Source organism: Caretta caretta, chromosome 21, assembly GCF_965140235.1.
Source record: "Caretta caretta isolate rCarCar2 chromosome 21, rCarCar1.hap1, whole genome shotgun sequence".
In the NCBI taxonomy this organism is placed as follows: Eukaryota; Metazoa; Chordata; order Testudines; family Cheloniidae; genus Caretta; species Caretta caretta.
Genome location: NC_134226.1, coordinates 17,881,798 through 17,909,323, shown reverse-complemented (window position 1 = coordinate 17,909,323; position 27,526 = coordinate 17,881,798). Strand labels below are relative to the sequence as shown.

Genomic DNA, 27,526 nt, shown 5'->3' with positions numbered 1-27,526 from the left:
GAGCAGGCTGGCTAACCGAGTGAGGAGGGCTTTAAACTAGGTTCACCGGGGGAAGGAGACCAAAGCCCTGAGGTAAGTGGGAAAGCGGGATAGCGGGAGGAAGCACAGGCAGGAATGTCTGTGAGGGGAAGGCTCCTACCTCATACTGAGAATGAGGGGCGATCAGCAGGTTATCTCAAGTGCTTATATACGAATGCACAAAGCCTTGGAAACAAGCAGGGAGAACTGGAGGTCCTGGTGATGTCAAGGAATTATGACGTGATTGGAATAACAGAGACTTGGTGGGATAACTCACATGACTGGAGTACTGTCATGGATAGTTATAAACTGTTCAGGAAGGACAGGCAGGGCAGAAAAGGTGGGGGAGTAGCACTGTATGTAAGGGAGCAGTATGACTGCTCAGAGCTCCGGTACGAAACTGCAGAAAAACCTGAGTGTCTCTGGATTAAGTTTAGAAGTGTGAGCAACAAGAGTGATGTAGTGGTGGGAGTCTGCTATAGACCACAGGACCAGGGGGATGAGGTGGATGAGGCTTTCTTCCGGCAGCTCGTGGAAGCTACTAGATCGCACGCCCTGGTTCTCATGGGTGACTTTAATTTTCCTGATATCTGCTGGGAGAGCAATACAGCGGTGCATAGACAATCCAGGAAGTTCTTGGAAAGCATAGGGGACAATTTCCTGGCGCAAGTGCTAGAGGAGCCAACTAGGGGGGGGAGCTTTTCTTGACCTGCTGCTCACAAACCGGGAAGAATTAGTAGGGGAAGCAAAAGTGGATGGGAATCTGGGAGGCAGTGACCATGAGTTGGTTGAGTTCAGGATCCTGACACAGGGAAGAAAGGTAAGCAGCAGGATACGGACCCTGGACTTCAGTAAACCAGACTTCGACTACCTCAGGGAACGGATGGGTAGGATCCCCTGGGGGGCTAACATGAAGGGGAAAGGAGTCCAGGAGAGCTGGCTGTATTTCAAGGAATCCCTGTTGAGGTTACAGGGACAAACCATCCCGATGTGTCGAAAGAATAGTAAATATGGCAGGCGACCAGCTTGGCTTAACGGTGAAATCCTAGCGGATCTTAAACATAAAAAAGAAGCTTACAAGAAGTGGAAGGTTGGACATATGACCAGGGAAGAGTATAAAAATATTGCTCGGGCATGTAGGAATGAAATTAGGAGGGCCAAATCGCACCTGGAGCTGCAGCTAGCGAGAGATGTTAAGAGTAACAAGAAAGGTTTCTTCAGGTATGTTGGCAACAAGAAGAAAGCCAAGGAAAGCGTGGGCCCCTTAATGAATGAGGGAGGCAACATAGTGACAGAGGATGTGGAAAAAGCTAATGTACTCAATGCTTTTTTTGCCTCTGTCTTCACTAACAAGGTCAGCTCCCAGACTGCTGCACTGGGCATCACAACGTGGGGAATAGATGGCCAGCCCTCTGTGGAGAAAGAGGTGGTTAGGGACTATTTAGAAAAGCTGGACGTGCACAAGTCCATGGGGCCGGACGAGTTGCATCCGATAGTGCTAAAGGAACTGGTGGCTGTGATTGCAGAGCCATTGGCCATTATCTTTGAAAACTCATGGCGAATGGGGGAAGTCCCGGATGACTGGAAAAAGGCTAATGTAGTGCCAATCTCTAAAAAAGGGAAGAAGGAGGATCCTGGGAACTACAGGCCAGTCAGCCTCACTTCAGTCCCCGGAAAAATCATGCAGCAGGTCCTCAAAGAATCAATCCTGAAGCACTTAGAGGAGAGGAAAGTGATCAGGAACAGTCAGCATGGATTCACCAAGGGAAGGTCATGCCTGACTAATCTAATCGCCTTCTATGATGAGATTACTGGTTCTGTGGATGAAGGGAAAGCAGTGGATGTATTATTTCTTGACTTTAGCAAAGCTTTTGACATGGTCTCCCACAGTATTCTTGTCAGCAAGTAAAAGGAGTACGGGTTGGATGAATGCACTATACGGTGGGTAGAAAGTTGGCTAGATTGTCGGGCTCAACGGGTAGCGATCAATGGCTCCATGTCTAGTTGGCAGCCGGTGTCAAGTGGAGTGCCCCAGGGGTCGGTCCTGGGGCCGGTTTTGTTCAATATCTTCATAAATGATCTGGAGGATGGTGTGGATTGCACTCTCAGCAAATTTGCGGATGATACTGTCATGGAGTCCCTGGGCGATGCTCTGGAACTGCTCCCCATGAAGCCAGTCAGGACTCTGGGGCAGTCGCCTTTCTGTGAGCAGCCTGTCTTCAGGACACGCAGCTCACTCAGCTTCCACCTTCCTGGGTCTGACCTCGGAGCATTCAGCATCCTCTGCCCCTCCGTGCGCTTCCCACAGCGAGTCCGCTCAGGCGGGGCTCCTGGGGAAGCCAGAGGGTCCTGCACCCCAACTTCGCAGTCAGATGTGACTCTCAGCCAGCCAGTAAAACAGAAGGTTTATTAGATGACAGGAACATGGTCTAACACAGAGCTTGCAGGTGCAGAGAACGGGACCCCTCAGCTGGGTCCATTTTGGGGGGCAGTGAGCCAGACAACCACGTCTGCACTTCACTCCATGTCCCAGCCAGCCCCAAACTGAAACCCCCTCCAGCCCCTCCTCCTCTGGGCTTTGTTCCTTTCCCGGGCCAGGTGGTCACCTGATTCCTTTGTTCTCCAACCCTTCAGCTCTCACCTTGCAGGGGGGGAAGGGCCCAGGCCATCAGTTGCCAGGAAACAGGGTGTCGGCCATTCTCTGTGTCCAGACTCCTGCACACACCTGCCCTCTAGGGCTCTGCAATGATCATACACCCTTACTCCACCCCCTAGATACTTAAGAACTGCATAGGGGAAACTGAGGCACCCCCACACTATTCAGAGGAAACATTAAGAACCGTCCCACTTCGTCACATCTCTCCCCCCTTCGAGATCGAACTGAGCGGGGTCACTTTAGCCGGTGACCTGGGGAAGTTCGAAGCCACCAACGTTCCCATGGATGCCCCAGCATCTCTCCCATTCCTTGGTAGGAGTTACACCAGGCCCTTCCAGTTTCACGCCCTCCCTTAGGTCAGGGGTGGTCGATAGCACTCGCAGGCCGCATGTGGGAAGGTTTATGCAGCCCATGCCCTTTGGCCACCCCAAGAATGTCTCCCCATTGACCATCACCTTCTGCTCCCACTGGAGGTCCGGGGGGCCTGGCCCCAGGAAACTCCACACAGACATATAGGTTGGGGTCAGGAGTGGGAGCCTGTCCACATCCCCAACTATCTGGCCGACGGAGTCTATGGCGTTGGGACCCAGCAAGGGAGGTAGACACCGGGGCTTTTCCGCAGGGTCCCCTTGGTTCAAATCGCCAGCCTGCTCAAAGGCAGTGAGGTGGGCATCCACACCCCCCCCCCCTTAACCAGGGGCAGCAATTTAGTCTCGAGGTTCCCTGCGGAACTGGCCCCCCGGGATCTATCCCCACTCACCCCGGGGAGGTCCCCTAGGCCTCTCCGCTCCCCCACCGCCAGTTCATCCTGCTGCTGCTTCTGCAGCTCTTTCTCGGGCTCTCGCTGTCTCCCACGGTCCTCTTGCTCTCTCAGACTCAGCTCCAGTCCCGTCCGTCTCGATCCCCCGATGGGGAACCCGATCGTGAAGACCCTCATCTGGTCGGGGTCAGGAACCTTGGGAATGCCTGGCTCCCACTCCAGCTGCTCCCAGATCCTGCTATAGCCCCAGTTGGGGTCAGGAATCTGTTCCTTAGAGCGGTCATCCTCCTCCAGCTGCATGATTAACTGTGCTTTGGTGAACTTTCCAACGCTCAACCCTCTCTTTTTGCACAGGGTTACAATGTCCTTCTTAAGGAGACGGTGACAGGCCATCACTCCGCTCCTCCCAAGTTGTTGTGGACTCACAGGCCCGTGTGTTCTCAGCTCCCCATGGTTTCCAGGGAGAACCCCTAGTGTGCCAGCCCTTCTCGAGGTCACCACCTCTTTGCCAGGGTCGAGCTGCAGACTCCTCCGCCCCTTGGACTGCTCGCTGCAATCCCCAGGGGAACCCTGTTACTGCACAGTCCTTCTCGCTGGTCACACACTCCCAGGGGTTAACCGCCCCCCGAAACCGCTCCTCTCTGAGCCTTCAGCAGGCCTGGTCCTCGGCAATCCCCCTTCGTGTTACTGCTCCCCAGTCACTTACTGCAGGAAGCGCCATCCACGGGGTGCAGTACATCCCACCGCTGCCACCAGTTGTCACGGAGTCCCTGGGCGATGCTCTGGAACTGCTCCCCATGAAGCCAGTCAGGACTCTGGGGCAGTCGCCTTTCTGTGAGCAGCCTGTCTTCAGGACACGCAGCTCACTCAGCTTCCACCTTCCTGGGTCTGACCTCGGAGCATTCAGCATCCTCTGCCCCTCCGTGCGCTTCCCACAGCGAGTCCGCTCAGGCGGGGCTCCTGGGGAAGCCAGAGGGTCCTGCACCCCAACTTCGCAGTCAGATGTGACTCTCAGCCAGCCAGTAAAACAGAAGGTTTATTAGATGACAGGAACATGGTCTAACACAGAGCTTGCAGGTGCAGAGAACGGGACCCCTCAGCTGGGTCCATTTTGGGGGGCAGTGAGCCAGACAACCACGTCTGCACTTCACTCCATGTCCCAGCCAGCCCCAAACTGAAACCCCCTCCAGCCCCTCCTCCTCTGGGCTTTGTTCCTTTCCCGGGCCAGGTGGTCACCTGATTCCTTTGTTCTCCAACCCTTCAGCTCTCACCTTGCAGGGGGGGAAGGGCCCAGGCCATCAGTTGCCAGGAAACAGGGTGTCGGCCATTCTCTGTGTCCAGACTCCTGCACACACCTGCCCTCTAGGGCTCTGCAATGATCATACACCCTTACTCCACCCCCTAGATACTTAAGAACTGCATAGGGGAAACTGAGGCACCCCCACACTATTCAGAGGAAACATTAAGAACCGTCCCACTTCGTCACATCTCTCCCCCCTTCGAGATCGAACTGAGCGGGGTCACTTTAGCCGGTGACCTGGGGAAGTTCGAAGCCACCAACGTTCCCATGGATGCCCCAGCATCTCTCCCATTCCTTGGTAGGAGTTACACCAGGCCCTTCCAGTTTCACGCCCTCCCTTAGGTCAGGGGTGGTCGATAGCACTCGCAGGCCGCATGTGGGAAGGTTTATGCAGCCCATGCCCTTTGGCCACCCCAAGAATGTCTCCCCATTGACCATCACCTTCTGCTCCCACTGGAGGTCCGGGGGGCCTGGCCCCAGGAAACTCCACACAGACATATAGGTTGGGGTCAGGAGTGGGAGCCTGTCCACATCCCCAACTATCTGGCCGACGGAGTCTATGGCGTTGGGACCCAGCAAGGGAGGTAGACACCGGGGCTTTTCCGCAGGGTCCCCTTGGTTCAAATCGCCAGCCTGCTCAAAGGCAGTGAGGTGGGCATCCACACCCCCCCCCCCTTAACCAGGGGCAGCAATTTAGTCTCGAGGTTCCCTGCGGAACTGGCCCCCCGGGATCTATCCCCACTCACCCCGGGGAGGTCCCCTAGGCCTCTCCGCTCCCCCACCGCCAGTTCATCCTGCTGCTGCTTCTGCAGCTCTTTCTCGGGCTCTCGCTGTCTCCCACGGTCCTCTTGCTCTCTCAGACTCAGCTCCAGTCCCGTCCGTCTCGATCCCCCGATGGGGAACCCGATCGTGAAGACCCTCATCTGGTCGGGGTCAGGAACCTTGGGAATGCCTGGCTCCCACTCCAGCTGCTCCCAGATCCTGCTATAGCCCCAGTTGGGGTCAGGAATCTGTTCCTTAGAGCGGTCATCCTCCTCCAGCTGCATGATTAACTGTGCTTTGGTGAACTTTCCAACGCTCAACCCTCTCTTTTTGCACAGGGTTACAATGTCCTTCTTAAGGAGACGGTGACAGGCCATCACTCCGCTCCTCCCAAGTTGTTGTGGACTCACAGGCCCGTGTGTTCTCAGCTCCCCATGGTTTCCAGGGAGAACCCCTAGTGTGCCAGCCCTTCTCGAGGTCACCACCTCTTTGCCAGGGTCGAGCTGCAGACTCCTCCGCCCCTTGGACTGCTCGCTGCAATCCCCAGGGGAACCCTGTTACTGCACAGTCCTTCTCGCTGGTCACACACTCCCAGGGGTTAACCGCCCCCCGAAACCGCTCCTCTCTGAGCCTTCAGCAGGCCTGGTCCTCGGCAATCCCCCTTCGTGTTACTGCTCCCCAGTCACTTACTGCAGGAAGCGCCATCCACGGGGTGCAGTACATCCCACCGCTGCCACCAGTTGTCACGGAGTCCCTGGGCGATGCTCTGGAACTGCTCCCCATGAAGCCAGTCAGGACTCTGGGGCAGTCGCCTTTCTGTGAGCAGCCTGTCTTCAGGACACGCAGCTCACTCAGCTTCCACCTTCCTGGGTCTGACCTCGGAGCATTCAGCATCCTCTGCCCCTCCGTGCGCTTCCCACAGCGAGTCCGCTCAGGCGGGGCTCCTGGGGAAGCCAGAGGGTCCTGCACCCCAACTTCGCAGTCAGATGTGACTCTCAGCCAGCCAGTAAAACAGAAGGTTTATTAGATGACAGGAACATGGTCTAACACAGAGCTTGCAGGTGCAGAGAACGGGACCCCTCAGCTGGGTCCATTTTGGGGGGCAGTGAGCCAGACAACCACGTCTGCACTTCACTCCATGTCCCAGCCAGCCCCAAACTGAAACCCCCTCCAGCCCCTCCTCCTCTGGGCTTTGTTCCTTTCCCGGGCCAGGTGGTCACCTGATTCCTTTGTTCTCCAACCCTTCAGCTCTCACCTTGCAGGGGGGGAAGGGCCCAGGCCATCAGTTGCCAGGAAACAGGGTGTCGGCCATTCTCTGTGTCCAGACTCCTGCACACACCTGCCCTCTAGGGCTCTGCAATGATCATACACCCTTACTCCACCCCCTAGATACTTAAGAACTGCATAGGGGAAACTGAGGCACCCCCACACTATTCAGAGGAAACATTAAGAACCGTCCCACTTCGTCACAGATACTAAACTGGGAGGAGTGGTAGATACGCTGGAGGGCAGGGATAGGATATAGAGGGACCTAGACAAATTGGAGGATTGGGCCAAAAGAAATCTGATGAGGTTCAATAAGGTTAAGTGCAGGGTCCTGCACTTAGGACGGAAGAACCCAATGCACAGCTACAGACTAGGGACCGAATGGCTAGGCAGCAGTTCTGCGGAAAAGGACCTAGGGGTGACAGTGGATGAGAAGCTGGATATGAGTCAGCAGTGTGCCCTTGTTGCCAAGAAGGCCAATGGCATTTTGGGATGTATAAGTAGGGGTATAGCGAGCAGATCGAGGGACGTGATCGTCCCCCTCTATTCGACATTGGTGTGGCCTCATCTGGAGTACTGTGTCCAGTTTTGGGCCCCACACTACAAGAAGGATGTGGAAAAATTGGAAAGAGTCCAGCGAAGGGCAACAAAAATGATTAGGGGTCTGGAACACATGACTTATGAGGAGAGGCTGAGGGAACTGGGATTGTTTAGTCTGCAGAAGAGAAGAATGAGGGGGGATTTGATAGCTGCTTTCAACTACCTGAGAGGTGGTTCCAGAGAGGATGGTTCTAGACTATTCTCAGTGGTGGAAGAGGACAGGAGAAGGAGTAATGGTCTCAAGTTGCAGTGGGGGAAGTTTAGGTTGGATATTAGGAAAAACTTTTTCACTAGGAGGGTGGTGAAACACTGGAATGCGTTGCCTAGGGAGGTGGTGGAATCTCCTTCCTTAGAAGTTTTTAAGGTCAGGCTTGACAAAGCCCTGGCTGGGATGATTTAATTGGGGATTGGTCCTGCTTTTGAGCAGGGGTTGGACTAGATGACCGCCTGAGGTCCCTTCCAACCCTGATATTCTATGATTCTATGATTCTTTGATTCTATGTGAAGAGAGATCACACACAAACTGCGAACAGACAAAGCCCAGTCAGGGAGGGAGAGGCAAGAAAGCCCAGCAGCTGCCTATCAGCACAGCGTCCCCCTGGAAAAAGCCAGAGAGAGCTTTTGGGCTCTGGTGTTGGCTCCTTTAGTTCTTGGTTTCTTCTGCATTCAGAGGCACAGGTACATTCCTTGTAAATAAATCAGATTCCAGCAAAGTCAGCACCAGACTCCATCAATTGCTGCTTCCAGCTGGCACATCCTCAGGGCCCCAAACTTTGAGGAGCCGCTGAGGTCAAAAAGGGGCCATGCTGAGGTGAGGAGCAGGATAGGGTTTCCAAGCGGAGAGGTTGTGAGCTGGTTGTTCTGTTGAGCCCAGGGAGAGTGCCTAATGGAGGTGCTTGCAGAAATCCGAAATGGCCAATGGGATTCCACACCAGACTTGAAACAAGAGCTGAAGACCCCACAAAAGAATTTAAAACAAGACCTTGAGGTTTCACAAAAGGAAGTAAAGCAGCACTGGTGGGTTCCTTGTAGGTGGAGGTTAAGTCTCTGTGGGAGCAACAACTCCAGCCAGGTTGGCAAGCCCAGCTGCAAAGCTCCCAGGCTGGAAGGAGAGGACAGATCAAAGAGATGCCAGCAACCTGACTGCCATAGACCGGGAGTTCTTCCATGAAAGAGAGGAGACCCCGCGAGCGTTAGCCAGAGGTTGTTAACAGAGATGAGTTGCAGCAAGGCCTTCCCAGAAGTGTCACAACCAGGGCTTAATTTGTGCCAGGGTTAAGTCCCAGCACCTCTTGGCTTGGCAGTTCAGAGCCCCGGCAGTTCTGGGCTTGGCAGTTCATAGCCCCAGCACCTCTGGACTTGCTGCATCAGTTATGAATGTAAAAGAATTTCTTGAGCCTCGGCACCTAATTGCTTGAGCCCCGGCACCTCTTTCATTCCAAATTCAGCACTGGTCACAACATCTAACTTTTAGGCACCTGGAAATTCACCAGAACAACTTCTGCGATCCACAGACCTTGAGTCAGGTGCCCAGGCTCCGACACAATGAATGGAAGAGCCAGGCGCTTGGAATGGGACCCACAAAAGGCAGCACGCTGGATGGACAGGGAGCTACTTTAGCTAGCCAGTGGGTGATACCAAGAAGTAGAGTCCTGCGTGGATACAAATTTATACTTGCAAATGCGGATATCCGGGGATATAAAAGGGTATCCGTGGAACCGCAGGACTCCCCTGGGAACTGCAGTGGTGAAAGGAGCAGAACATGGGGCCGCTGCTCCCAGCCCCAGGCTGGCAGCTCCTCCGGCATGGCTGTACTGACCCCACCCACTGGGGCGGGCAGTGGAGCACCAGGCTCACCGGCAGCTGTCCCTGGTCGCACTCTTGTGTTCAAGCAGCGTGCATGTTCCCAGCTGTGTGGAAGGGACAGGGGCGGGGCCGCATCAGAGGAGCTGCCGGCATGGGGCGCTGGCTCCTGGGAGCAGCAGCCCCACGTTCTGTTCCTTTCACCGCTGCAGTTCCCGGGAGAGCCCTGCAGTTCTGCAGATACTGATTTATATCCGCGGATACCCGCATCCTCGGGTACACATTTCCAGCATGAACCATTTCTACAATGCTCCAGGCCTTGGGCCCAGCTCTTCCGGGTGTCAGTCTAGCTCTGCCTACAGGCAGTGTCCTGAGCTTTGGTGTCTGCTCCCTTTGGGTGGAGGCGGTGTGCTCAGCTCCCAGCATGGCCAGGGAGCTTGAACTGTGCTCAGCAGGCCAGGGCTGCGCTGGGTGCAGGAGAGCTGCAGGTCTGTCCCTGCCACAGCACCAGCCAGTTGCAGCAGGGACAGGGCCTCGCTGCCTCTGGGGGGGTTGAGCAGCAGCAACGCAAATAAAAGGGGACTGTGTGGCTTGTCGTGACAGTCTCACCCCATCTCCTGCTGCCTGGGATCCCTGACTCGCCTGCACTGAGCGGGGCTATCCCGGGAGCTCTACTCACCACTAGAGCATGGGGATTAGCTCTGCCAGTCTGACACCCCTTCCTGCAGGTGCATGCTCCGTTTCTCTCTCTCTCCCTTGGGACTCGACTGCTCCAGCTTCATGGCTTGGCCCCCAGCCAGCTCACCGTACTTTTCCCCTTCTAGGGTGTCTGTACCAAAGTCTCTCCATGCCAGCTGTCCCAGCCAACTTTCCAATTCACTGCCCCTCAATGGTGTCACTTCCCCAGTGGCTGGTGGGGGAACCCGGGCCTGCCCTCGTCTCCAGGTCCAGCCCAGGGACCCTACAACCAGCGGCCAAGGTCCGCACTGTCCTGCACCTCGCTGCTGTTTCCATGGCTTGCTTCCTACACTGCCTCTATTGAACTGCTTCTCCACCCGCGCCAGGTACAGTCTTCCCTCCAGCCCAGCTCCCTTCTCTCCAGAGCCTCTGAGACAGGGACTGCAGCCCCCTTCTGCCCTCAGCTACCCGGCTTTGTACCAGCCAGCCTGTGTCTGGCCTGGTCAGCGTCATCTTGAATTAGTCTTCTTGCTCCCTGGCTCCTCCAGGTGCAGCCTAGGCGGTTAATTGGCCCACTTGGCCACTTGAATGGGCAGCTGCGGGGTGAACCCCCTGTCATAGACAAACAGCCGTTTTGTAAAGCTGCTGAAGCTTGGTGAGGCAGAACACAGATAGACTCACATTTTCCCCCACACACATGGGCACCCCACACACAGCTACGCCTTCTCCCACACACCGATAGGCCGACAGACGTGCACCCAAACTCCAGCATAAGGACAAACCCACCTACAGACAAAGCCATGCCCCGCCCCCCCCTTGGAGAGGCTCTGGCTAGAAGGGACCGCTGGGATCTCAGGCCTGAGAACGGCCTGAAAGAATCTTCTACACTTTCCACAGTACGCATCCGATGAAGTGAGCTGTAGCTCACGAAAGCTCATGCTCAAATAAATTGGTTAGTCATAGAATCATAGAATCATAGAATATCAGGGTTGGAAGGGACCCCAGAAGGTCATCTAGTCCAACCCCCTGCTCAAAGCAGGACCAATTCCCAGTTAAATCATCCCAGCCAGGGCTTTGTCAAGCCTGACCTTAAAAACCTCTAAGGAAGGAGATTCTACCACCTCCCTAGGTAACGCATTCCAGTGTTTCACCACCCTCCTAGTGAAAAAGTTTTTCCTAATATCCAATCTAAACCTCCCCCACTGCAACTTGAGACCATTACTCCTCGTTCTGTCATCTGATACCATTGAGAACAGTCTAGAGCCATCCTCTTTGGAACCCCCTTTCAGGTAGTTGAAAGCAGCTATCAAATCCCCCCTCATTCTTCTCTTCTGCAGGCTAAACAATCCCAGCTCCCTCAGCCTCTCCTCATAACTCATGTGTTCCAGTCCCCTAATCATTTTTGTTGCCCTTCGCTGGACTCTCTCCAATTTATCCACATCCTTCTTGAAGTGTGGGGCCCAAAACTGGACACAGTACTCCAGATGAGGCCTCACCAATGTCGAATAGAGGGGAACGATCACGTCCCTCGATCTGCTCGCTATGCCCCTACTTATACATCCCAAAATGCCATTGGCCTTCTTGGCAACAAGGGAACACTGCTGACTCATATCCAGCTTCTCGTCCACTGTCACCCCTAGGTCCTTTTCCGCAGAACTGCTGCCTAGCCATTCGGTCCCTAGTCTGTAGCTGTGCATTGGGTTCTTCCGTCCTAAGTGCAGGACCCTGCACTTATCCTTATTGAACCTCATCAGATTTCTTTTGGCCCAATCCTCCAATTTGTCTAGGTCCCTCTGTATCCTAGCCCTGCCCTCCAGCGTATCTACCACTCCTCCCAGTTTAGTATCATCCGCAAATTTGCTGAGAGTGCAATCCACACCATCCTCCAGATCATTTATGAAGATATTGAACAAAACCGGCCCCAGGACCGACCCCTGGGGCACTTCACTTGATACCGGCTGCCAACTAGACATGGAGCCATTGATCACTACCCGTTGAGCCCGACAATCTAGCCAGCTTTCTACCCACCTTATAGTGCATTCATCCAGCCCATACTTCCTTAACTTGCTGACAAGAATACTGTGGGAGACCGCGTCAAAAGCTTTGCTAAAGTCAAGAAACAATACATCCACTGCTTTCCCTTCATCCACAGAACCAGTAATCTCATCATAAAAGGCGATTAGATTAGTCAGGCATGACCTTCCCTTGGTGAATCCATGCTGGCTGTTCCTGATCACTTTCCTCTCATGCAAGTGCTTCAGGATTGATTCTTTGAGGACCTGCTCCATGATTTTTCCAGGGACTGAAGTGAGGCTGACTGGCCTGTAGTTCCCAGGATCCTCCTTCTTCCCTTTTTTAAAGATTGGCACTACATTAGCCTTTTTCCAGTCATCCGGGACTTCCCCAGTTCGCCACGAGTTTTCAAAGATAATGGCCAATGGCTCTGCAATCACAGCCGCCAATTCCTTCAGCACTCTCGGATGCAACTCGTCCGGCCCCATGGACTTGTGCACGTCCAGCTTTTCTAAATAGTCCCTAACCACCTCTATCTCCACAGAGGGCTGGCCATCTCTTCCCCATTTTGTGATGCCCAGCGTAGCAGTCTGGGAGCTGACCTTGTTAGTGAAAACAGAGGCAAAAAAAGCATTGAGTACATTAGCTTTTTCCACATCCTCTGTCACTAGTTTGCCTCCCTCATTCAGTAAGGGGCCCACACATTCCTTGGCTTTCTTCTTGTTGCCAACATACCTGAAGAAACCCTTCTTGTTACTCTTGACATCTCTGGCTAGCTGCAGCTCCAGGTGCGATTTGGCCCTCCTGATAACATTCCTACATGCCCGAGCAATATTTTTATACTCTTCCCTGGTCATATGTCCAACCTTCCACTTCTTGTAAGCTTCTTTTTTATGTTTAAGATCCGCTAAGATTTCACCATTAAGCCAAGCTGGTCGCCTGCCATATTTACTATTCTTTCGACTCATCGGGATGGTTTGTCCCTGTAACCTCAACAGGGATTCCTTGAAATACAGCCAGCTCTCCTGGACTCCTTTCCCCTTCAAGTTAGTCCCCCAGGGGATCCTGGCCATCCGTTCCCTGAGGGAGTCGAAGTCTGCTTTCCTGAAGTCCAGGGTCCGTATCGTGCTGCTTACCTTTCTTCCCTGTGTCAGGATCCTGAACTCAACCAACTCATGGTCACTGCCTCCCAGATTCCCATCCACTTTTGCTTCCCCCACTAATTCTACCCGGTTTGTGAGCAGCAGGTCAAGAAAAGCGCCCCCCCTAGTTGGCTCCTCTAGCACTTGCGCCAGGAAATTGTCCCCTACGCTTTCCAAAAACTTCCTGGATTGTCTATGCACCGCTGTATTGCTCTCCCAGCAGATATCAGGAAAATTAAAGTCACCCATGAGAATCAGGGCATGCGATCTAGTAGCTTCCGTGAGCTGCCGGAAGAAAGCCTCATCTACCTCATCCCCCTGGTCCGGTGGTCTATAGCAGACTCCCACCACTACATCACTCTTGTTGCACACACTTCTAAACTTAATCCAGAGACACTCAGGTTTAGTCTCTAAGGTGCCACAAGTCCTCCTGTTCTTTTTGCGAATACAGACTAACATGGCTGCTACTCTGAAACCAGTGACCATTGGGGCAGTTATGGCCTCATTCTACAGCTGTTCGTGGATAGGCTGGCGGAGCGTTCGTGAGACGGTGAGCTGTGCAGAGCGGAGCCGTTCGTGAGACGGCGGAGTGGAGCGTTCGTGAGACGGCGAGTTGTGCCGAGCAGAGCCGTTCGTGGCGGAGTGGAGCGTTTGTGAGACGGCGGAGTGGAGCGTTCGTGAGACGGCGAGTTGTGCCGAGCAGAGCCGTTCGTGGCGGAGTGGAGCGTTTGTGAGACGGCGGAGTGGAGCGTTCGTGAGACGGCGAGTTGTGCCGAGCAGAGCCGTTCGTGGCGGAGTGGAGCGTTTGTGAGACGGCGGAGTGGAGCGTTTGTGAGACGGCGGAGTGGAGCGTTCGTGAGACGGCGGAGTGGAGCGTTCGTGAGACGGCGAGTTGTGCCGAGCAGAGCCGTTCGTGGCGGAGTGGAGCGTTCGTGAGACGGCGGAGTGGAGCGTTCGTGAGACGGCGAGTTGTGCCGAGCAGAGCCGTTCGTGGCGGAGTGGAGCGTTTGTGAGACGGCGGAGTGGAGCGTTCGTGAGACGGCGAGTTGTGCCGAGCAGAGCCGTTCGTGGCGGAGTGGAGCGTTTGTGAGACGGCGGAGTGGAGCGTTCGTGAGACGGCGGAGTGGAGCGTTCGTGAGACGGCGAGTTGTGCCGAGCAGAGCCGTTCGTGGCGGAGTGGAGCGTTTGTGAGACGGCGGAGTGGAGCGTTTGTGAGACGGTGAGTTGTGCCGAGCAGAGCCGTTCGTGGCGGAGTGGAGCGTTTGTGAGACGGCGGAGTGGAGCGTTCGTGAGACGGCGAGTTGTGCAGAGCAGAGCCGTTCGTGGTGGAGCGGAGCCGTTTGTGAGACGGCGGAGCGGAGCCCTGTGGGGCAGTCAGCTTCAGGACACGTAAGGTGCCCCTTACCACTTTCCCCCCCCACACAGGCACATTTTAGCCAGACTGGGGAGTAACACTCTGCAGATGAACTTTTGAACTCTGGGGCTGGACTTTTTGGACTTTGGGTGATTTGTGGATTGCTGGACTCAAGAGACGTTTGGGTTGTGGGACTCAAGAACCCGAGGGAAAGGATGTGGCCCAATTTGCTGGGGTGGGTCTTTGCTCATAGTTTGGTTAATGAACACTAGTGGTGGTGTTTCCCCAATTTAATGCTGATGTCGTTTACCTCATGTTATTAAAGAGTCTCTGCTACACCGAGACTCCGTGCTTGCGAGAGGGGAAGTATTGCCTCTTTGAGGCGCCCAGGGGGTGTGTAAGATTTTCCCAGGTCACTGGGTGGGGGCTCGAGCCAGTTTTGCATTGCTTTGATGAGAGGGAACCCCTGTGTACTGAACCCGGCCCTTGCTGCTATCAACTTGGCCTGGCAGAAGGGTTACACTGAGTTAGGATGGTATGCTGAAGGGATAGGGTGACCAGACGTCCTGGCTTGTCCCTCTTTTAAGCCCTGTCCCAGCCGTCCCCATGTTTTTGACAAAAGTGGGCATTTGTCCCGTTAGCTCTTGCCAGCTTGATCAGGGACAAATGCCCACTTTTGTCAAACCTGTGGGGTGCAGGGGAAATGTGCGGGTGGAGGGCAAGTGGTGATGCCAGCCCCGCAAGAGGGAGCAGGCAGGGACTTGCACAGGGGCCAGGCAGGGCTTGGGCGAGCAGTGACAGCAGCCCCCCCAGGGATGGGGAAGCAGGGCGCAGGCTAGCCCCACGCAGTGTTACATTTTCCATTGGGGGAATAGGGTCACCCTATGAAGGGATCAACCCATGTTCTAACCCCAGGCTGCAGCCAAGACTATTAATACACAGAGGAACATGGGCCCTACCCACTTCCTGGTGCACAAGAGAGGGGAGGCAGTGGCAGGACCCTATCCCAGTTTGAAACCCAAAGGTTTTGGTGTGGCAATAGGGCACGGGACTGCATAAAAGTACCTCACGTGGACCCTGCGAGTGTCACCAAGCAGCCCTGACCTATGGGAGGATATGATACTGCTCTGAGCTATGCATTGTAAACTAATTGTGATGGATCAACAAGGGTGCTAAGGAAATCTTGAAAGGGTCGGGTATAACAACTGCCAAGGACTTGGGAAAGATGCTGTGGCACCTACGGACTCCATTGGTGGGTTCAAACTTCTCCAGTTCACTGGCTGAAGTGACCCCACTCAGCTCGGTCTCGAAGTGGGGAGAGATATGACAAAGTGGGATTTTTTTCAGACTATTTTGTATGAATAATATGTGTGCCTCAGTTTCCTCCCTATTATCTCGTTGCAGGCTGGGAGGAAGGTGGAAAAGGTGGGCTTTTTTGCAGAAGAATCCAGTGATCCAGGTGGGGCCTCGGCTCAGACAATGGCCCAGCGATTTGTTACCTAGAAACTGGCCCTCTACAGGAAGCCAGCCGGTTTGACCAGCTGGAGGCAAAGAGTGAGTCAGGAGGAGACCGGGTGACCCTATTTGCCCAGGAAGAGGAACAAAAGACCGGGCAGTGGCCAGGGGGTGGCATCATATGGGGCCGTGGGCTCCTGGAGACACACTTCTGGACTGGGGGGAAAAAGGGGACTCTACAGAGGGGTCTGAGCCCACGAGGGCTCTGGCCACACCCAGATGGACTAAGCTGTAACTTTTCCATTCTCTGTGCTAACCAAAGACTTTCTACACTGTGTCCCAGACATCTAATAAACCCTTCTGTTTTTACGACTCTGTCTGAGAGTCGCTCCAGTCTCAAGAGGGCGGGAGTGCATTGATCCCTTTGTCTGTTCTGGTCCCCAGGTGTCCAGTTTGAGGGAGCTCATGGAATGAAGCAGAGGTGCTGACGGCTCAGAGGTGAGGCCCCAGGAGGTGGTGAACCCAAGGGGTTTACCCCAGTGAAACAGTAGGACTCTAAGGGGGTTAACACTCAAAAGGGGTCTCCCAGGGACTGTTACAGAGCCGTGAGAGAACATCAGACCTGTGAATCCGTGACACCTTTGTCTACTATTCCCCTTGTAGGTACCTATAGACTGGTCAAGTCACCCCGTAAGCTTATCTTTGTTCAGCTAAACAGATTGATTCTATCACTCTGTGAGTCTATCACTACGGCATGTTCTCCAATCTTTAAATCATTCTTGTGGCTCTTCTCTGATCCCTCTCCAATTGATCAGCACCCTGCTGGAATGGTGGGCACCAGACCTGGACACAGGATCCCAGCAGCGGTCTCACCAGGGCCAATGTTCTATTCGACATTGGTGAGGCCTCATCTGGAGTACTGTGTCCAGTTTTGGGCCCCACACTTCAAGAAGGATGTGGATAAATTGGAGAGAGTCCAGCGAAGGGCAACAAAAATGATTAGGGGACTGGAACACATGAGTTATGAGGAGAGGCTGAGGGAGCTGGGATTGTTTAGCCTGCAGAAGAGAAGAATGAGGGGGGATTTGATAGCTGCTTTCAACTACCTGAAAGGGGGTTCCAAAGAGGATGGCTCTAGACTGTTCTCAATGGTAGCAGATGACAGAACGAGGAGTAATGGTCTCAAGTTGCAGTGGGGGAGGTTTAGATTGGATATTAGGAAAAACTTTTTCACTAAGAGGGTGGTGAAACACTGGAATGCGTTACCTAGGGAGGTGGTAGAATCTCCTTCCTTAGAGGTTTTTAAGGTCAGGCTTGACAAAGCCCTGGCTGGGATGATTTAACTGGGAATTGGTCCTGCTTTGAGCAGGGGGTTGGACTAGATGACCTTCTGGGGTCCCTTCCAACCCTGATATTCTATGATTCTATGATTCTATGATTCAAATATAGAGGGAAAATCACCTCTCTGCGCCGACTGAAGATTGCCCTGTTTATACATCCCTGGATCACAGTAGCCCTTTTGGCCCCAGCATTGCACTTGGAGTCACATTCAGCTGATTCTCTACCATGACCTCCAAGACCTTTTCAGAGATTCTGCTTCCCAGGATGGAGTCCCTCACTGTGTAAGTGTGGCCTGTGTTCTTTGCTCCTAGATGGATGCATTTACATTTGGCCATAGTAAAGCACATACTATTTGCTTGTGCCCAGACTACCAAGTGATCCAGCTTGCTCTGAATCAGTGACCCACTCCCTGACTCTGCAAGCTGTATCAGGGATGAGTTTGTGTTGTCTTCCAGGCCACTGATAAAAATGGTAAATAGCACAGGACCGACCAAGAACCGATCCCTTCCACCCCCTCTCAATGCACACAGAAGCCAGAAGGCCAGGGTCTCAGATGTGCTCAGGGAGGGCAGTCCTCTCCTTTCTGCCTCCCCTGCATGGCTGAGATTATATTCATGGAGGGCGCAGGACACTTGCATGCCCCTCTTCTGTCATAGAATCATAGACTATCAGGGTTGGAAGAGACCTCAGGAGGTCATCTAGTCCAACCCCCTGCTCAAAGCAGGACCAACACCAACTAAATCATCCCAGCCAGGGTTTTGTCAAGCCTGACCTTAAAAACCTCTAAGGAAGGAGATTCCACCACCTCCCTAGGTAACCCATTCCAGTGCTTCACCACCCTCCTAGTGAAATAGTTTTTCCTAATATCCAACCTAAACCTCCCCCACTGCAACTTGAGACCATTGCTCCTTGTTCTGTCATCTGCCACCACTGAGAACAGCCTAGCTCCATCCTCTTTGGAACCCCCCTTCAGGTAACTGAAGGCTGCTATCAAATCCCCCCTCACTCTTCTCTTCTGCATACTAAATAAGCCCAGTTCCCTCAGCCTCTCCTCGTAAGTCATGTGCCCCAGCCCCCGAATCATTTTCATTGCCCTCTGCTGGACTCTCTCCAATTTGTCCATATCTCTTCTGTAGTGGTGGGACCAAAACCAGACTCAGTACTCCAGGCATGGCCTCACCAGTGCCGAATAGAGGGGAATAATCACTTCCCTCGATCTGCTGGCAATGCTCCTACTAATAGGGCCCAATAGGCAATTGTCCTTCTTGGCAACAAGGGCCCACTGCTGACACTCACCCAGCTTCTCGTCCACTGTAACCCCAGGTCCTTTTCTGCAGAACTGCTGCTTAGCCAGCCAGTCCCCAGCCTGTAGCAGTACATGGGATTCTTCCGTCCTAAGTGCAGGACTCTGCACTTGTCCTTGTTGAACCTCATCAGATTTCTTTTGGCCCAATCCTCCAATTTGTCTAGGTCACTCTGGACCCTATCCCTACTCTCCAGCTTATCTACCTTCACCCCATCTTAGTGTCATCTGCGAACTTGCTGAGGGTGCAATTCATCCCATCATCCAGATCATTGATAAAGATGTTGAACAAAACCAGCCCCAGGACCCACCCCCGGGGCACTCCGCTTGATACCGGCTGCCAACTAGACATGGAGCCATTGATCACTATCTGTTGAGCCCGACGATCTAGCCAGCTTTCTATCCACTTTATAATCCATGCCCACACTGTCCTGTCCACACTGGTTCCCTTCCAGGACTCTGTGTCCATGTGCCCTTGCAACACCACTTAATCACAGGTTTCAGAGTAACAGCCGTGTTAGTCTGTATTCGCAAAAAGAAAAGGAGTACTTGTGGCACCTTAGAGACTAACCAATTTATTTGAGCATGAGCTTTCGTGAGCTACAGCTCACTTCATCAGATGTATACCGTGGAAACTGCAGCAGACTTTATATACACACAGAGAATATGAAACAATACCTCCTCCCACCCCACTGTCCTGCTGGTAATAGCTTATCTAAAGTGATCATCAGGTTGGGCCATTTCCAGCACAAATCCAGGTTCTCTGTGCAGGAAATGGCCCAACTTGATTATCATGCACATTGTGTAAAGAGTTGTCACTTTGGATGGGCTATCACCAGCAGGAGAGTGAATTTGTGTGTGGGGGGGTGGAGGGTGAGAAAACCTGGATTTGTGCTGGAAATGGCCCAACCTGATGATCACTTTAGATAAGCTATTACCAGCAGGACAGTGGGGTGGGAGGAGGTACTGTTTCATATTCTCTGTGTGTATATAAAGTCTGCTGCAGTTTCCACGGTATGCATCCGATGAAGTGAGCTGTAGCTCACGAAAGCTCATGCTCAAATAAATTGGTTAGTCTCTAAGGTGCCACAAGTACTCCTTCACTTAATCACAGGGACTTTCACTCTCTAGACAGTGGCCAGAGGCAGCAGATCTTCCACCTACAGAATTCAAATGAAGGGGGAGATTAGGGAGAGGGGGAGGGGAAAAATGCAATAAATCTCCTCCCTTATAATCTGTTAGCTTGATCTTCTTTCACTTCTGAAGTTAATCTACTCGCTAATCTCCATCCACTGCCCTGGGCTCCCTCCCCAGCCCACCAGCCACATGTGCTAAGTCTGTGTCCCCCCGCCAGCACTGCAGGAAAGGGGAACCAGGGAATGATGTGGCTTTGGCACTGGGACAGTGACTGCCCCCAGATGAGCATGCAGAGATGGGGCAGCACCGCTGGGCATGGGAGGAAGAAGGCAGGAGATGGGCGCACGGGCAATAGAATCTGGATCTGGGTTTTAAAGTCCTGATGTTTAGACTTGGGGCTGAACTCTCCCTCCCCCAGCACTCTATTAGTTAGCTGCATGATGTCAGACCAGCCTGGTTCTTGGCTCTGAAATGCTGAATTCAGCTGAAGGGACCAGGGAGGCAGGACACCCTGCCTGTCTCCCACAGCTTCCCCCACCCCTAGCCTGGGTTCTACCCCTTTACTGAGGCCTACCAGCCAACACAGGTACACTGTGGGGCTAATTAACCCTGTGGCTGCAAGTTAACCCCCTATCTACGCTGTCCCAGGGGGTCTCAGCTCTGCCAGGCCAGGAGATGGGGTTGCCTCTGCTCTGAGTGGCCCCAGGGTGTGGGTGAGGGAATTAGATACTAGCTCAGCTCAGGGGCCTGGGTGATTCTGAATGAGACAGCTGAGAATCCAACCACCCGGTACGCGCCCTCTGCAATGCTGCAGCATCCCAGCTGCACGGCAGAGCCTCTAACTCCTGCCAGGCAGTGATCAGGGAAATCGTTATCGCGCTGCTATTTATTCCAGGCACTAATCAGAAGCCCGCAAGTAACGTAACAGAGAGAAAAACAGAGGCCAAGTCCCAGGGGTGCTCAGTGCTTGGAATGTTTGCAGCCCAAGTGCTTGCAGAACTGCGTGAAGGCAGAGTAAAGGAGATCCAGCCGGGGCTGCGTGGGAAAAGCAGGCCCAGCTCTGAAGATAATATATACGCTTGTACCCAGCCTTTGAAGATGACACTCCCTGTGCTCCCCCTCCAACTGGGAGGGATTCTCATCTCATTCTGTTCCGCTTCACTGCAGCAAAGCACCACAGCGAAAGCCAGCTTTAGAAGAGAATGCCACTGATTCGGCTGCATAGAGAGGTGACCTTGGGCCAGAGACACAGCGAGAAAAAGCGAGAGATGGGGGAGCAGGGAAGAGAGGGAGGAAAGAGATTGTATAAACTCGAGGTAGAGAGAGATGGGGGGGCAAGTGATGGATGAGTGGGCGGGAGGGTGGCTGGAGAGATGACGAGAGAGAGGAAAAGGAAAATAGAGAGAGATGGAGAAAGGAAGGAAGGAAAAGTAGCAGAGGGAAAGGAGGGAGGTGGAGACGTTGTGATGGAGGGGAGAAAAAAGGGGAGAGGGAAAAGTCAGGGAAGGAGAAACATGAGCTCAAGGGAGAGAGAGAAGGAAGGAGAGGAGACTGCTCAGGGAGAAAGGGACAGAGGGGTGGTAAGAGGAGAGAGGCTGGGGGGCAGGAGATGCTGAGGTGATTCTGTCAGACACCATGAGGCTGGGCGTAAGGAGAGCCCTGAATTCAGCCAGGCACTACAGTTCCAGTGCCAGTGATGCCATTCATAGCCACACTTAGCACTTGCTGTCCGCAGGGCTCCTCATGCTGCACCAGTGGTCCATCTAGTTCAGGGGCGGGCAAACTTTTTGGCCTGAGGGCCACATCGGGTTTCCAAAATTGTATGGAGGGCCAGTTAGGGGAGGCTGTGTTTCCCCAAACAGCCAGGCGTGGCCCGGCCCTCGGTCCCTATCTGACCCCCCCGCTCCCTATCCGACCCCCCCTGCTTCTCGCCCCCTGACGGCTCCCCTGGGACTCCTGCCCCATCCACCACCCCCTGCTCCCTGGCCCCTGACCACCCCCGGATTCCCCACCCCTGACTGCCCCCTGCCACCCCATCCAACCCCCCCCATTCCTGACTGTCCCCACCAGAACCCCTGCCCCATCCAACCCCCTTGTTCCCCGCCCTCTGACTGCCCCGACCCCTATCCACACCCCCGACCACACCCCCGAACTCCCCTGCCCTCTATCCAACCCCCCCTGCTCCCACACTGCACTGCCCAGAGCACCGGGGCAGGCCGCAGCTCTACACTGCACTGCCCGGCTGCCCAGAGTGTTTCGCCGGTGGTGAGGTGCGCTGAGACTGGGGGGAGGGGGAACAGCAGGGGAGGGGCCGGAGACCAGCCTCCCAGCCAGGAGCTCAGGGGCCGGGGCAGAGGGTCCCAGGGGTCGGATGTGGCCCATGGGCTGTAGTTTGCCCACCTCTGATCTAGTATCTCCAGCTAGTAACAGGAAAAGTGAGGCACTGGGAGGTGAAGGGAACTGGCCCCGGTCATACAGCGAGCCTGAATAGAGCCCAAATCTCCTGAGGCCTAGCTCCATGTCCTATCCATGACCAAACCGCGTCCCTTTTAGGAGGAGTTTAGCCTGAGGAACAAACATCACTTTGGGGACCTGCTGGGATGGAGCAGAAGTTGCAGAGCTGGAGCAGGGCCAGCCAAGAAGCTGATGGGACCAGTGCCCACTGGAAACAGAGCTCTGGTGAAACCCAGCAGCCAGAGGGCGCAGGGACTAGCAGAGAAGATTTCTGTCCTAAAATGTCCCACTGCGACTGCAGCAGGCCAGCTCCACCGGTGGTGAGAACAGTGAGACCCTTAGAGCCCACCAGCGTGGGCCATGCCCCGCTTTCTCGTCCTGCTCTCAGCAGGTCTGAATCCTTCTGAATCCCGCTCCCCCATCTGTAGGGAAGGCCAATGGGCTGGAGGAAGCAATTCCTTGTTTGGTCTTTCCCCTGGTTTGGTCTGCTGCAGGACAGTGGAAGGCTGTGGCTGAGGCACTTGGCTGAGGACTCAGGAGATCTGGGCTCAATTTCTGACCCTGCTTCTTACTCCCTGTGTGACCTTGGGCAAGTCACGTCATAGAGTTGAAGGCCAGAAGAACCACCAGACCATCTACTCTGATCCCCTGTTCATCACAGGCCACTAAACACCGCCCCACAACCAGAACGAAACCACCGTATTCCAGCCCTCAGGAGACAAAGCTATTGTGTGCGGTAAGCAGAGAACAGAAGAACCACATCCCTCCATGCCACCTGTTATGTGGGAATAACAGCAGTGTCTGTCTTGTCTCGTTAGACTGTGAACTCTTCAGAGCCTGGGCTGTCCCTTTCCATGAGTTTGTACAGCCCCCGCACATCGGGCCTGCTCGGTGTCAGTGTCATGCAACTCACCCCACAAGCCCAACTAGCATCTCCCTTGTGTGAGCATCCCCGAGAGCTAGAAGTGCCGGGCTCCCTAGAATGGGTGATGAGGGAGAGTTGGGGGTTGCTGGGTTTGTGGGTGATGAGTAAGATGTTCAGGGGATTGTACGTTCTTTGCATTTCAGTCTGGCGAGCTTCCCACCTTCCTCCAAACATCTGATTCAGACTTTGATCCCTGTTTATTTGTCTCCATTTCCCTTCCCCCTAATTTTGGATCAAAAAATTGCACAAATGTTTGCATCTAAAAATCTGCCTGAGAGCCAAGGATACAAGCAACTTCCGTACACAGCGAGGAAGAGGGCGGATGCAAAGGAAGGTCAGTCCTGGAACAAGCAGGGGGAGGGGGAAGGACATGGCTTGCTGAGTGAAGGTTAAAGCCTCTAGCTATGCTCTCATGAGGTTGCTGCTTGTTCTCAGACTCCCAGCATCTGGAGCCAGACGGTTTCTGTTCCATCCCCACACACAGGGTGGACCTTCATTCCAAGCCAGCACAGCCTGGCTCTCTCAGCTGGGGCTGGACGAGCTCCGCTGAGGTGCAGGGTAGGGTGGGACCATGACGGATGTCAGACATTCTCATCTTCCTCCTCGCTGCCTGCCAGCCTGTCAGTTTGCTAGGCTGGGACATTGTCCAGAGCACAAGGGACCCAGGGCAGGACAATCGACTAGCCCCTCCTCGGGGTGGGTTCAGGGTGAGGCATTCACAGCCCATGAAGGCTGATGGGTGTCCACAGTTCAGCTGTGGGGATGTGGAAAGGAGTCACCACATCAGACTTCTGCATGTTTTAAAAGAAGTTTCCATTATTTTATAGCTTCCTTTAGGTGTGCAGATACCATTGTAATGAGCATTAGATAGATAGATAGATAGATAGATAGATAGGGTGTGTGTGGGGGGAGAGAGAGAGAGAGATGCAGTGTATGGGGATGGATAGATAGACAGACAGACGGACAGTGTGTCTGTGCACCATACATGGCTGTGTGTAGATGCGCAGTGAAGGTGAGTCTTAGTGTGTATTTGTACTAATGGGTCTGCCTGTGTATGTGCGTGTGCCTATATATGTGGCCAGTCTACACCCCCTTGTTAAATTTTCTAACAAGCTCCTTTGTGCTTTCCCCCAGGCTTCCCCTCCTGCTGGGGCGGAGGTCCCTGTAAGCCTAGAATCATAGGATCATAGAATATCAGGGTTGGAAGAGACCTCAGGAGGTCATCTAGTCCAACCCCCTGCTCAAAGCAGGACCAACATCAACTAAATCATCCCAGCCAGGGCTTTGTCAAGCCGGGCCTTAAAAACCTCTAAGGAAGGAGATTCCACCACCTCCCTAGGTAACCCATTCCAGTGCTTCGCCACCCTCCTAGTGAAATAGTTTTTCCTAATATCCAACCTAGACCTCCTCCACTGCAACTTGAGACCATTACTCCTTGTTCTATCATCTGCCACCACTGAGAACAGCCTCTTTGGAACCTGCCTTCAGGTAGTTGAAGGCTGCTATCAAATCCCCCTCACTCTTCTCTTCTGCAGACTCATAAAGCTCCTTCATTCTCCTCCTTCATGTCCCTCCGCAACACTCTCCTTTGCTGTGAGGGCTTCAAGACAACTTGACCACACCTAGTCTGCTGGTGTGCTGAGAACACAGCCTGTCATGCTGGCCAATCCTGTCTCACTGTTTCCTTGTATGCCCCCTTTGGTCTGCCTGTGTCCAGCTGTTGTCTCTTATCTGATACTTAGGTTGTATGCTCCCTGAGGCAGGGACCATCTTTTTGTTCTGTGTTTGTACCGAGCCTGACAAAACAGGTCATGTGCCATGAGTGGGACTCCTAGACCAATGGTTCTCAACCAGGGGTCCGGAGCCCACTGAGGGGGCCGCAAACAGGTTTCAGGAGGTCCGCCAAGCAGGGCCAGCATTAGACTTGCTGGGGCCCAGGGCAGAAAGCTGAAGCCCCACCACATGGAGCTGAAGCCGAAGCCTGAGTAACTTAGCTTTGCGGTGCCCCCCGTGGCGTGGGGCCCAGGCAATTGCCCTGCTTGCTGCCCCCTAACACTCGCCCTGGCTTTTATATGCAGAAAACCAGGTGTCGTGCACAGGCAGGCCCTGGAGTTTTTATAGCAGGTTGTGGGGTTTTCTCAGAAAGAAAAAGGTTGAAATCCCCTGTCCTAGACACGACTGTAATCACAATAAATGCTTTCCGTGTGCATGTGTGTATATATAATCTGTATGGGTGTACTGCCTGTCTGTACATACGGTCTAGCTGTGTGCATGTCTGTGAGTATATTGTGGCTGCACAGATGTGTGAGGTGTTGTCAGTATTTTTGTGTGTCATTACTCCTGGGGGAATTCTGTGCCACTGTGCGTGCGCAGAATTCATGTCTACCGCAGATTTCTTTGCTTCCCTGCAGAAAAATGGCTTTCTGACAGGGAAGCAAAGGGAAGCTGCAAGAGCAGCCACACACCACTCCCTAGCTGTGCAGATACATCGCTTCAGGCACCCGGAGCAGCCGACAGAGAGGTAAATCACCGCGGGACTGGGGATGCCCCAGCCAGTGGCTCCTACCCTGAGCTGGGATCAGCTTCCTGTCCCTATCACTCCTCAGCTGCATGGGGAGGGGGTCACTGTACGGGAAGCTGCTCCCCCATCTGCCCAACCCCCATGCATCCAGAACTCCCATACCCAGACACCCCTGCCAAGCCTCACCCAGAACTCCTCTAGCCCTCCATACCTGAACCCCACCCCACTGAACCTTAACCCCTGCATCTGGAGCCCCTCTGCACCTAGACTCCCTGCCTCCAGAACCCCAACCCTGCACCCAGACCACCGCTCCCTGAGCTCCCTGAACTCAAACCCTCACCCTGATGCCCCACCCCCTGTGCCATCCTAAGCCCCCACATCCAGACCCCCATGTCACTGACCCCCAACTAGCTGCACCTTAACCCCCCACCCCACCAAGCCCCACTCCCCAGCACCCAGACCCCTCTGCTGAGCCCCAATCAGCTTCACCTGGAATAACCTGCAGAGTCCGGAACCCCCCCACCCCCCCATGAGTCTCTGTGCATCCTGATCCCCCCACACTGAGCTGCTTGCACCCAGATTGTCCCACACAGAATCCTCTCACCCCACACCTGGATCCCCCTCACACTGATCCCCTCTACACTTGGATCCTGCCTGGTTGAGCCTGCCTGCCCCACACCTGGTGCAGAGGGGCAGGGCTCCAGGGTGTTTCTGGGGCAGGCCCAGACCTTGTGCTTTGTCAAGGTCGGGTGCGGCCTCACCGCTGAGTCTGTGTCCTGGGGTGGGGGGGCTGCAGGGTGATCTACCACCTTTGTGCAGCCAGTTGCCTGTGGGCCCCCCACTCCCCACTGCAATACTGGAGCCTCTGCATTTATTTATAGACAAATAAATCTTGCAGAATTTTAAAATATTGTGCACAGAATTTTTAATTTTTTTGGCACAGAATGCCCTCAGGAGTAGTGTATATTCTGAGTGCATATACACTGAGTATGGGGGTGTGTATATTTGTGGTGCAGGTATATATTTTGTGTGCATATGTATGTTGTGTGGGGCTGTGTGCATATATATGTTTCCTTCCCTCCCTGGAAGCCCTGCTCTCCGCTTTCCCCACACACAACAAAGGGCACAATTCTCTCCCTCCTTTGCTTGCAATCCCTGCATTCCTGTGGGTCCATCAGACCCCCTGGGGCTCCTTAGACATTTCCTTCAGTCTGTTGCCCAGGTAGCCCTCCAGCAGCAGCTGCTGCTCTCACTGCCTGGTGCATTTATCCCTGTACCCGCTTCCACTGGCCAGAATTTACCACTTGACACTGTAGCCAAGAGAGGACAGTACAAGGAGAGAGGTGCTGTTTTTAGCGGGCATTTCCCTGTGTCCAGCCTGTACAGCCTGTATTTCGTTGGCAGTGTGATGCTGGCAGACCACGTCATGCCAGAGTTTTTTCAGGTACATTCACTTGTGTATAGATCAAAGTGATTGTTAAATGTATCAGAATGTATTTGGGGTGTAAACTTCGTGAAAACTAATGGGATGTTACTGGCATTGTTGTTACTTATCCTGCTATAATGTAATGGCAAACATTTCCATTGTGTGTCCACCAGTAACTAACTAATCCCTCAGAGAAGCCGTATGGAATGCCAGTGAGGGACTTTAACAGAAAAGTGCTAATTTCAAAGCCAGTGGTTATTGTGTGTGATGATCGGAGGTCAAAGACTCCAAGTGCATTCCTCACTCTCCATCATCAGAAGAAGAGCCCACGTGGGTAAAGACACAGTCGGCTTGTTTTCTGTGAGAAGAAGCTATAAATATGGATTCAAGGAAAGATCTTTCATCTCTGACCTGTTTGGACTCTCACAGGGAAGTGCACCAGAGGCAAAGCGGAGATCCCCAGCAACAATCTGGGTACCCAAAAAAAGACTTTTGGGAAACTGGCAGCTTACTACATCACTGCCATCATTTGGAATTACAAACTGTGACTCACCTGTACATATATTTTACCTGCTTTAACCTCTCAGTAACTCATTTCCTTTTCTTAGCTAA

At 53.7% G+C, this 27,526-nt stretch overlaps 1 long non-coding RNA gene across 3 annotated transcripts; it reads left to right on the top strand.

The window, feature by feature from the left end:
- On the top strand, positions 1-27,526 carry LOC142069739 (uncharacterized). Of its 3 annotated transcripts, XR_012665692.1 has the most exons (6): positions 6-72; positions 13,450-14,387; positions 15,757-15,906; positions 16,252-16,305; positions 20,484-20,817; positions 22,142-27,526. It is a non-coding gene; the product is annotated as an uncharacterized LOC142069739 (long non-coding RNA). The 3 variants fall into 3 exon arrangements; XR_012665691.1 differs by having other exon boundaries at positions 1-72; positions 13,450-14,217; positions 20,484-27,526; XR_012665690.1 differs by having other exon boundaries at positions 3-72; positions 20,484-27,526.